Source organism: Nomascus leucogenys, chromosome 21 (genome assembly GCF_006542625.1).
Source record: "Nomascus leucogenys isolate Asia chromosome 21, Asia_NLE_v1, whole genome shotgun sequence".
Taxonomy (NCBI): domain Eukaryota; kingdom Metazoa; phylum Chordata; class Mammalia; order Primates; family Hylobatidae; genus Nomascus; species Nomascus leucogenys.
In genome coordinates, this window is record NC_044401.1 from 7,564,640 (window position 1) to 7,577,345 (window position 12,706).

Here is a 12,706-nt window from a genome sequence, read left to right on the forward strand (position 1 = left end):
GTTCTGAGGAAATAGATAGGGTGCTCAGAAGCACACAGTAGGCCTAGGGTCACCTCTTTATTTTATCCCAAGGAGGCCCAGAGGCAGGCTACAGATGGTATGCCACTTTTTGCCCCTTCACTAAGTAGAGTGTTCCTGAGGAACAGCTCTTTTTTTTTTTTTTTTTTTTTTTTGAGGCGGAGGTCACCCAGGCTGGAGTGCAGTGGCGCAATCTCGGTTCACTGCAAGCTCCGCCTCCCGGGTTCACGCCATTCTCCTGCCTCAGCCTCTCCGAGTAGCTGGGACTGCAGGCGCCCGCCACCACGCCCGGCTAATTTTTTTGTATTTTTAGTAGAGACGGGGTTTCACTGTGGTCTCGATCTCCTGACCTCGTGATCCGCCCGCCTCGGCCTCCCAAAGTGCTGGGATTACAAGCGTGAGCCACCGCGCCCGGCGAGGTACAGCTCTTAAACTTACATTTCATCATTAGAAAGAGCTTGAAGGAGTTTACAAACTTCACTCTTTCAAATTTTTTAAATGTTCAGTATGACTAGTTTTAGTATAGATCCTTGGGAAATGTCATTGTTAATTTTTATCACTTTTTTCTAGTTTTGCTAACCCATAAATAGTGCGTTATCATATCTTTATAGACCTAATGAGGTGGGTCATGCCTGTAATCCTAGCTTTTGGGAGCCTCAGGTGGAAGGATTGCTTGAGGCCTGGAGTTCAAGACCAGCCTGGGCATAACAGCAAGACCCCATCTCTAAGAAAACTTTTAAAATGTGTGTGTGTGTCTGTGTGTGTACACATAGGTATCTAACTTCCTGAAACCCACCAAACTGCAATAAGAGGAGTTGTGGACAGACAGAACAGGAGAGGAAGCAAGAGCAAGAAACTTGTAGGCTGAAAAGCAGGGGAATTAATGGCAACTGAATTATAAAACTCACTCTCTCTGACCATATTTTTGCCAGACATCTAATATCTGGTCCAGGTGCTCAAAGTCTGGTGAGTCCCAGGCTTTCCAGGACTCCCTGTAGGGCTCCTGCCCACTGACTTCCCAAAATGACCTCTAGGACAACCAAGGACCAAGCTGATGTATACCTCAGAATGCCCAAAAAACATGGGAACTCACAACACCAAAATACCTGTGAAACTGATGACTAAATAAGGAAAGAAGTAGAATTGTAACTAAAATAAGGACTCAGGTCAAAGCTGCTTGTTTTATTTTTATTTTTTATTTTTGAGATGGGGTCTCACTCTGTCGCCTACGCTGGGGTGCAGTGGCACGATATTGACTCACTGCAGCCTCCACCTCCTGGGTTCAAGTAAGTCTCCCACCTCAGTCTCCCCAGTAGCTGGGATTACAGGTGTGCACCACCATGCCCGCATTTTTAGTAGAGATGGGGTTTCGCCATGTTGGCCAGGCTAGTCTCAAACTCCTGACCTCAGGTGATCCCCCCACCTCAGCCCCCCAAAGTGCTGGGATTACAGGCATGAGCCACCATGCCGGCCAGGTCAAAGCTGTTTGAAAAGCAGTTATATCCCTAGGTTATCTCCTTGTCTCCATGCTGCTAGGCAATTTTAATTTTCAGATATATATGTCTCAAAAAATATTGCCATCCGCCTTGCTTAAGAAACAAGCTACTGGAGAAACAGCTCATTGAGAAACCTGTAAAGATAAAATGTGGGTGATGAAAAACAAGCACCAAGATAGAGATGGCAATTCCCAAGTGGTAGATCCCAGAATGACAGCTGCAGACTAGACATAGAAGGCAAGTAGTCCAGATTGGAGCCATGCAACTCAAGAGACAAGCTGATTGAGTGCTGTCATCACCAAGATCCCTATTGCCATTTATCTTCTTTTTAGCTGAAGACAGAATTTCCCTATGAGCCATGTTCAGATTCTTTTCTGTACTTTGCTTGTGAAGTTCCTATTCTCCCTCCATGCTCTGCTGCTTCACCCCACAGATTTCTGGTTTGACTTACTCCTGAGAATGAGAGGTAGCTATGATGGGTTTAGAAGCAGAAAACACAGAACAGTCCACTTTCTCTGACCGTATTTTTGCCAAACATCCAGAATCTGGTCCAGGTGCTCAAAGTCTGTTGAGTCCTAGGCTTTCCAGGGTTCCTGAAGGCTCCTGCTCACTGACTTCCCTAAAAAAGACTGTTTATTAACACTCTGGGAACCTAATGCCAGATTATGATCAGTTTCTTTTCTCCGGAAAGGCTTTAAAAATCCGATAGTGACACCAATCGCCCTTTGCTTACACAGGAACATAGGTGACATATCTATAAATTAAAACAAGGCACTGATTAACACAAAAATCAGACTAATGTTTATCTCTGGGGAAGGAAGAGAGATGCAGTTGGGGAGGGCTTCTATGTTACTCCAATATTCTATTTCTTTCTCTTTTTTTTGGAGATGAAGTCTTGCTCTGTCTCCCAGGCTGGAGTGCAATGGCGCGTTCTTGGTTCACTGCAATCTTTGCCTCCGGGGGTTTAAGCGATTCTCCTGCCTCAGCCTCCCAAGTAGCTGGGATTACAGGCATGCGCCACAATGCCTGGCTAATTTTTAAATTTTTAGTAGAGACAGGGTTTCACCATGTTGGCCATGCTGGTCTCAAACTCTTGACCTCAGGTGATCCACCCACCTCTGTCTCCCAAAGTGCTGGGATTACAGGCATGAGCCACCACGCTCGGCCCCATATTCTATTTCTTCATCTGAGTGATGAGTACATATATATGTATGGTTTTTTAATTGTCCATGTTAATACTATATATTTTTCTGTATTCATGATACATGTCAAAATATTTTAAGTAAATAAACAATTAATGAAAGTAATTATGTTTTATTTAAATGTTGCTTATTGAGTATTGGATTGACAAACATTTTTGTTTTGATTTGAATAGTTTTTGTAGGATGAAAGAAGCTGAAATATATATATAGATCTATATATCTTAAAAGAGATATATATATAGATAAGATATAGATATATATATAGATAAGATATATAGATATAGATATAGATATAGATATAGATATAGATATAGATCTTAAAAGGAAAAAGCCAATAGAGAAAAACAGGCTTAGGCTGGGCAAGGTGGCTCATGCCTGTAATCCCAACACTTTGAGAGGACAAGGCAGGAGAATCATCTGAGGTCAGGAATTGAAAACCAGCCAGACCCGTCACTACAAAAAATACAAAATTTAGCTGGGCATGGTGGCGTGCGCCTGTAATCACAGCTACTCTGGAAGCTGAGGCAGGAGAATCACTTGAACTTCGGAGGCTGGAGGCAGAGGTTGCAGTGAGCTGAGATAGTGTCACTGCATCCCAGCCTTGGCAACAGAGCGAGACTCCATCTCAAACAAACAATCAAACAAACAAACAAACAAACAAAATGGGCTTAAGTTTAGTTGGGTAGAAAAAGGGATAAAATTTCCAGGGACTGTAGAATGAGATCCACTGAACAGAACAAAGTTTAAGGCTGGTAAAGTAAGGATATGTGCAAAATAGAAGCCAGTGTTAGAGCGAAAAGAGAAAAGTACAAACTGAGAGAGTTCCTGGGTCATTTGCTAAGGATAATAGGTTTCCAGATTCACCTTTCATTAAACTATAAATTATTTAAATACACCTTGTGTCAATTTCTGAAATGAGATGCCTTGTATTATCTAATGTTGCACTATAACCTATGGTGTTAAATAAATTAACCTACTTAAATTTGACCTGCCATCTCTCTCATTCCTCTCCTATCTTTCTGCCTCAATGATATCCACCAACCTCTCAATTTTAGCATTGCTATTTTAAGTAAAAATGCTTTGCCTTTACAAAGAAATAAGCAAATATTTTCCAATAGACTATTGATAGCGTAATTAAATTTAGAAATTACTGGCTGGGCGCGGTGGCTCATGCCTGTAATCCCAGCACTTTGGGGGGCCGAGGTGGGCAGATCATGAGGTTAGGAGATCGAGACCGTTCTGGCTAACATGGTGAAACCCCATCTCTACTAAAAATACAAAAAATTAGCCTGGCGTGGTGGTGGGCACCTGTAGTCCCAGCTACTCGGGAGGCTGAGGCAAGAGAATGGTGTGAACCCGGGAGGCAGAGCTTGCAGTGAGCCGATATCACATCACTGCACTCCAGCCTGGGCAACAGAGCAAGACTCTGTCTCAAAAAAAAAGAAATTACCAAACGTGTTGAGACAATGTTTTCCTTTATATAACACTCTTCCTGGAAATTAGACATTTTTAGAAATGACATTATCTATTTAATTGAACCTTATAGGCCACAGGAGTATTATTTAATAAAAATCTCTAGTGAGATTATTAGCAATTAAGCAATTATAATTCGTGGATAAGTGTTAATTCAGCCAACCAAACATAAAAATAAAAATTGTGTTCATTGTGATTAGAAACCCATGCTAAAAATATATCAAATATAAAATGTGTAGTATTTTTTGAGTAGCTACGTTTGTTGGAAGCAGAGGCAAGAATACAAATATTCATGAGTATCTTTCCTTGGATTACACAATGGTGCATTTAAAAATAAGTATAGGCCAGGTACATTGGCTCACACCTGTAATCCTAGCACTTTGGGAGGCCAAGGCAGGAGGATTATTTGAGTCCAGGAGTTCAAGACCAGCCTGGGCAACCTGGCAAAACCCTGTCTCTACAAAAATACAAAAATTAGCTGGGTGTGATGGTACGTGCCTGTGGTCCCAGTTACTCGGGAGGTTGAAGTGGGAAGATTGATCACTTGAGCCTGGAAGATCAAGACTGCAGTGAGCCATCATCATGCCACTGCACCCCAGCCTGAGCAACAGAGTAAGACCTTGTCCAAAAAAAAAAAGGGTTATGTAGGCAAAATAGAAATGATGCTAGGCTGGACATGGTGGCTCACGCCTATAATCCCAACACTTTAGAAGGCCAAGGTAGGAGGATTGCTTGAGATTGACAGTTAAGACCAGCCTGGGCAACATAGTGAGCTCTCATCTCTCCAAAAAAATCTTTTAATTAACTGGGTTTGGCAAGTCCCAGCTACTCAGGAGGCTGAAGTGGGAGAATTGCTTGAGCCTGAGGTCCGAGGGTACAGTAAGCCATGATCACACCACTGCACTCCAGCCTGGGTGACAGAGCCAGACTTTGTCTCAAAAAAAAAAAAAAGAAAGAAAGAAAGAAAAAAGAAAAGAAAAATTTGGTAGTGTGACTGAGAAGCCTGTAATCCTAGCACTTTGGGAGGCCAAGGAGGGAGGATTGGTTGAGCTCAGGAGTTTGAAACCAACCTGGGCAACATAGTTAGACCTTGTCTCTACAAAAAATTTAAAAATTAGCCTGGCATGGTCACGTATGCCTGCAGTCCCAGCTACTCAGGAGGCTAAGGCATGAGGATCACTAGATCCTGGGAAGTCAAGGCTACCGTAAGTTATGACCATGCTGCTGCACTCCAGCCTAGGCAAGACCCTATCTCAAAAATAAAATAAAATAAAAATAAGTACAACCTTCGGAAAACAGCATCTATATGTGAATCAAATTCTAGAATAGAAGAAAGACATTGGAGACAAAGTTGTGGGCCATCCCGGGCAATATAACAAGACCCTGTCTTTGAAAAAAAATTTTTTTTTTAGTTAGCAAGATGTGGTGATGCATGCCTGAAGTCCCAGCTACTCGGGAGACTGAAGTGGGAGGATTGCTTGGGCCCAGAGCAAGCCCATGTCACAAAAAAGAAAAGAAAAGAAAGAAGGAAAGAAGGAAGGAAGGAAGGAAGGAAGGGACTTGAATTCTTAATTCTCTCAAAATGAAGGCTGACACATTGAAGACTCTTTCTATAAAATGATGCAAAAATGCTCAAAATGAGTAGGTATTTTAATGAAAAAAATAATACATTCTCTCTCTCTTTTTTTTTTTTGGAACACAGTATTTCTTTTTCCTTTTCTTTTTTTTTTTTTTTTTTTCTTTTGAGATGGAGCCTCGTTCTGTCACCCAGGCTGGAGTGCAATGGCACAATATCTTGGCTCACTGCAGCCTCCACCTCCCGAGTTCAAGGGAGTCTCCTGCCTCAACCACCCAAGTAGATGAGACTACAGGTGCCCGCCACCACACCCAGCCGATTTTTGTATTTTTTGCAGAGATGGGGTTTCACTGTGTTGGCCAGGTTGGTCTCCAACTCCTGACCTCAAGTCAAGGCCTCAGCCTCCCAAAGTGTTGGGATTACAGGCATGAGCCACTGCACTCAGCCCTAAATAATACATTTTTTTTTTTTTTTTCTGGAGACAGGGTGTCACCCAAGCTGGAGTGCAGTGGCACGATCTCAGTTCACTGCAACCTCTGTCTCCCAGGTTCAAGCGATTCTCCTGCCTCAGTAGCTGGGATTACAGGCATCTTCCACCATGCCTGGCTAATTTTTGAATTTTTAGTAGAGATGGGGTTTTACCATGTTGGCCAGACTGGTCTCAAACTCCTGACCTCGCATGATCCGTCCGCCTTGACCTCCCAAAGTCCTGGGATTACAGGCATGAGCCACAGCACCCGGCCTAATACATTCTTAATATATCACTTGAAGGCCTTCTTTTAGTGAGAACTTCCTGGAACAAGACAACCCTATGATTCTGTTCAATATAACTGTAAAAATCACAGTAGTTATTTCTGCTCAGTGATAATTTTGTGGAAGAGGAAATGTCTTTGTTTCAGTTCCCTAGGAAGAGAGCCTAAGAGTGAGATTCCTGTGAAAGTGACTTATTGAGGGAGTGCTGCTCAGGTGAAACTCATAAGGGAGTGAGGAAAGTAGAAGAGAGAAGGAGAAATAGAAGATGCTGATGTGGGTGCAACTGAAGTTTCTCCTCCGCTTGGTCCCACAGGGAGCTCTGGAGCATCACAGGCCGGTGTCACCTTGAGGGAAGAGGATTGGTCTTTGATGCCCTCATATTGATTTGAGTGCAGTTGGGTGTGTGGGTAGGGGAAACAGAGGGCTTCAGCTTCCAGGCATCGCCAGATGTAGCAGCTGCCATTGGTTGAGGGCAAGTTTCAGTACCAATATGCTGCTGTGAATTCTTAGCAGCCAACACTCCATCAGAATATGTGAACTGGCCTGGCAAAGAGAGTATGTGCATTTCACCAGCAGGGGCTATTACAAGTAATATTTCTGTTCTTTTTTTTGAGACAGAGCCTCGCTGGCCAGGCATGGTGACAGGTGCCTTTAGTCCCAGCTACTTGGGGGGCTGAGGTGGGAGGATCGCTTGAGCCTTGACCCAGGAGGTCGAGGCTACAGTGAACCAAGATGGCACCACTGCACTCCAGCCTGGGTGACAAAGTGAGACCCTGTCTCAAAAAGAAAAAACAAACAAACAAAACCAAAAACTTATTTGGCAGTAGTTTAATCAAAGTTAATGCCAACAGGTTATGATTCAAATATCAAGAAATATGTTCTATTAATTTTGAAGTAGTTACTTCCTGAAGAGTGTTGCATTTGATGATGAATTTCTATATAATACAAGGCTAACATTTACCTTGAATCCTTTTAAATGTATTCAGTAGGCACCTGTATTTTTTTTTATTACTTTTTTTTTTTTTTTTTATTTGAGCCAGAGTCTCACACCCAGGCTGGAGTACAGTGGCACAATCACTGCTCACTGCAACCTCAGCCTCCTAGATTCAAGTCATCCTCCTGCCTGAACCTCCCAAGTAGCTGGGATTACAAGCGTATGCCACCATGCATGGCTAATTTTTGTATTTTTAGTAGAGATGGGGTTTCACCATGTTGGCCAGGCTGGTGTTGAACTCCTGACCTCAAGTGATCTCCCCGTCTCAGCCTCCCAAAGTGCTGGGATTATAGGCATGAGCCACCATGCTTGGCCTAGAATTTTTTTTTTAGTAGAGACAGGGTCTCACTATATTGCCTAGGCTGGTCTTGAACTCCTGGACTCAAGCAATCCTTCCACCTCTGCCTCCCAAAGTGTTAGGCTTACAGGCATGAGCCACTGTGCCTGGCTAGTAAGCACTTACATTTTAACTGATACTAAAACAGTCAGTCTGATTTTTGACTTATAAGCAGTTTTGCTGAAGTTTATGTCATTTGAAAACCACCCTCATTTTTGCCATAGCTTTTTACTTCTGTGATTTTATGTACTTAATAGTTTTCTTTAAAGATAACTCACTTTTTAAAATACTGAATAGTTTGGCTGCCTCCTTAAGCAAATCCTTGAAATCATGGATTTAAAGTACTAAAGTTTGCCTCTATACATTAAAATGCATGCTATTCATTTGCCTCTTTCCCAAAACCATCTCACAGCACTGAGGTGCACTGCGCAGGTTTCCCTTTGCGGAAAGACTTGCTGCCCAGCTGCCCGGAGTGTGATCAGCATACAGCCTCCAGCTATCAGCTCCTTCTTACTCTACAGTTGCTGAAAACCACCCAATCTGAGATGACATTCCCACAGGTATCTTGAATCTGGGAACCAAGAGAGGCAGGGGTGTAAAGGCCAGGCCATTTTAGGCTGATGCATGTCAACTCTGGCAAACTCCAGAGGTTCTGCCTAGGAGTGGACAAGTCTGTCAGGCCTGCTTTGTACTTTACTTATTTTCTGCCCAACCCTGCTTTTGCTCCCTTCCTTTCCAAGTTGTTTATTGCTAGTTAACAACTTGCATCCCAAGCTCCACCTAGATGAGCTCCGGAAGTTCATCTGCTTCCAGAAAACGACCTGTAATTCCATGCTTGGGGAAATACTGTCATAAATCATATAAGGGTAAATGTCAAAAGGGTTTTATAAAGACTTTAAAATAAAACATGCAATTTAAAAATTAAGGCCATGAACATGATTTTATGTGCCGGGTGCCGGGGCTCGCGCCTGTAATCCCAGCACTTTGGGAGGCCAAGGCAGGAGGGTCACCTGAGGTCAGGAGTTCGAGACCAGCCTGACCAACATGGAGAAACCCCATTTCTACTAAAAAATACAAAATTAGCCGGGCGTGGTAGTACATGCCTATAATCACAGCTACTTGGGAGGCTGAGGCAGGAGAATTGCTTCAACCCAGGAGGCAGAGGTTGCGGTGAGCTGAGATGGTGCCATTGCACTCCAGCCTGGGCAACAAGAGTGAAGCTCCATCTCAAAAAATTTTTTTTAAATAATAAAAATATGATTTTATGTGATTTAAAGCAATTTGGGACTTTTATACAAGGTGTCCCAAGTCTTAGTACAATTTTAAGTCATCAAGTAAAAACTAAATGTATTAGCTTTTTGGGAATTGTAACAATGCGAGAGCTATTCTGATGATTGTTGAGAGTCAAACTAGGTCAAGTGTGGTGGATCACGCCTGTAATCCCAGCACTTTGGGATGCTAGGGTGGGAGGATCACTTGAGCCCAGGAGCAACATAGTAAGACCCAGGGTGGGAGGATCACTTCAGTCTGTGCAACATAGTGAGACCCCTGTCTCTAAAAAAAAAAAAAAAAAAAAAAAAATTGGCCGGGCATGGTGGCAAGCACCTGTTGTCCCAGCTACTCAAGAGGCTGAGGTGGGAGGGTTGCTGGAGCCCAAGAGGTCAAAGCTGCAGTGAGCTGAGATCATGCCACTGTACTCCAGCCTGGGTGACAGAGCAAGACGATGATGTCTCAAAAAAAAAAAACAGAAAATTCAAACTAAAAAAATTTATCTTGATGGGTTAAAATATTTTTTTTTGAAACCCAGGAAAAATGCCAGTTTTTTTTTTTTTCTTTTTGAGACAGGGTCTCACTCTGTCACCCAGGCTGAAGTGTAGGGGCATGATCGTGTCTCACTGCGGCCTTGACCTCCTGAGTTTAAGTGATCCTCCCACCTCAGCCTCCCAAGTAACTGGGACTACAGGCATGGGCCACCATGCCCAGCTAATTTTTAATTTTTCTGTAGAGAGGAGGTCTTACTATGTATGTTGCTCAGGCTGATCTTGAACTTCTGGGATCAAGCAATCCACCTGCCTTGGCCTCCCATAGTGCTGGGATTACAGATGTGAGCCACTGTGCATGGCCAACAAATGCTATTTTTTTAAATGGAACTAAATTATACTCCTTTATAAGTATGTTCACAAGCTAAGCCTATGTATAACAACATCAAAATATGTTGCAGAATTTTGATTCCTTTTAAAAATCTCCTATGTATAGAGAAATGGACAAAAAAACCTGTTGGTTCATTCAGTAAAATATCTGAAACTACTGTAATAGAACCCTGTTTAAAAGCCATAGGCATTACAGTTATTATTGCTAAAATTTCATGATTTAGGAAAACTTTGAGTGCCAGGCTATTCTGAGTCTAAATGAGTCAGAATACATGTGAATCAGCAGAGCACAGTTTAAGGCAAGTACCAAGGAACATCTCTTTTTTTTTTTTTTTGAGACGGAATCTTGCTCTGTCGCCCAGGCTGGAGTGCAGTGGCGCAATCTCGGCTCACTGCAAGCTCCGCCTCCCGGGTTCACGCCATTCTCCTGCCTCAGCCTCTCCGAGTAGCTGGGACTACAGGCGCCCGCCACCACGCCCGGCTAATTTTTTTTTTTGTATTTTCAGTAGAGACGGGGTTTCACCATGGTCTCTATCTCTTGACCTCATGATCCGCCCACCTCGGCCTCCCAAAGTGCTGGGATTACAAGCGTGAGTCACCGCGCCCGGCAGGAACATCTTAAAGCATAAATGGTTTTGCAACATCTTATAATGCTGAGATTATGATAAAACTAGTCCACATTTGGGACAATGCTTATTTAAATCTAAGTCTCTCATGTTACTTTGTTTTTTTGAGATGGAGTCTCGCTCCGTCGCCCAGGCTGGAGTGCAGTGGCACGATCTCAGTTCACTGCAACCTTTGCCTCCCGGATTCAAGCAATTCTCCTGCCTCAGCCTCCCGAGTAGCTGGGATTACAGGCACGTGCCACCATGCCCAGCTAATTTTTGTAGTTTTAGTAGAGACGGGGTTTCACAATGTTAGCCAGGATGGTCTCAATCTCCTGACCTTGTGATCCGCCCACCTCGGCCTCCTAAAGTGCTGGGATTACAGGCGTGAGCCACTGCGCCCGGCCTCATGTTATTTTTCATAGCTAAGCATGGAATAAAGACAGTTGTTTCCCAAAACTTGCCCCATGGTAAGAATTACTTGGAATGCTTGTTAAATCTATTCCTCTACCCTTTCCCTAGACTGGAGATTCCAATTCAGGTTGGTCTGGGGCAGGGCCTGGGAATCCGTATTAATACAATTCCGTGTTTCTTACATTCAAGCAAGTTTGGGAAACATCTAATTAAGATGTATAATTATTTAAAACATTAAACCTGTTTCTAACATCCATTGCTGCTTTAGGGGCTGTAATATGTATTCATGGACACCTGAGTACATATTTGTATGCAACTGGCTACAGCACTGTGAAGAGACAACAGTTTATGCATTCTATGACTGTGTTCCAAGGAGAGACTATTCCCCAAATCCAGGTCAGCTATCCAACAAAGCAAGCTATTGATTGCAAAGAGAATTGAAAGTGCCTGAACTGAAAAATTTAAATCTATTACCACTGCTAGGAAAGTGTAAGTTTAAAAATCAAACAAACAAAAAAAACATCGTTTTCTTATTAGGTAAAACCTATAAGTATTTTTTAAACCACCACTATATATTTCTTAATGCAAAACTACTTTAAATAGAAACCTCTTAAGTATAATCAATACTTGTTTTTGTAAACTTATTAGTAAAGTATGATGTATATACAGAAAAGTGCTTGAATCGTGTGCATGAATTTTTACAAAGTGAACCCATCTTTGTTATCAGGACCCATATCAAGAACCAGAACATTATAAGCACTCCGGAAGCCCCCCTTCTGCTACCCTCCTGTTAGTTTATTTATTTTTTTGAGATGGAGCCTTGCTCTGTTCCCAGGCTGGAGTGCAGTGGCATGATCTCATCTCACTGCAACTTCCACCTCCCAGGTTCAAGCAATCCTCCTGCCTCAGCCCTCCTAGTAGCTGGGATTACAGGCATGTGCCACCACGCCTGGCTAATTTTTGTATTTTTAGTAGAGACAGGGTTTCGCCACGTTGGCCAGGCTGGTCTCGAACTCCTGACCTTAGGTGATCCACCCACCTTGGCCTCCCAAAGTGCTGGGACTATGGGCGTGAGCCACTGCACCCGGCCTACCCTCCTGTTATTAACATTCCCCTCCCCACCATGTGTAACTGCTATCCTGACTTCAAACACCATAGATAAGTTTTTTTTTTTTTTACATTTTATATAAATTGAATCATTTGCTGTTGTCTGGCTTCTTTAAACATTATGCCTGTGAGATACATGCATGTTGTTGCATTAACTTTCATTTCTGTATAGTATTTCATTGTGCGAATATACCACAACTTACTTCAATTCTTCCAAACTGTTATCCAGGTAGTTCCCAGTTTGGGGCTTTTACAAATAGTGCTGCCCGCTGCTATGAACATTTTGGTACATGTCTTTTGGTGAACATATATGTATGCATTTCTGTTGGATATAGACCTCAGAATGGGATTCGTGAGTCATTAGTTATTCCTAATTCAATTTTGTAGATTCTGTCAGAATAGTTCTCCAAAGTGGTTGTACAAATTTACACTCTCACCAAAAATGTGTGACAGTTCCTGTTGCTCTACATCTTCACAAGTATTTGGTATTCTGTCCTTCCCATTTTAGCCATTCTAGTGGGTATAAAGAGGTATCATATTGTATTAATTTGCATTTCCCTGATGACTTGAAGCTGAGTAAT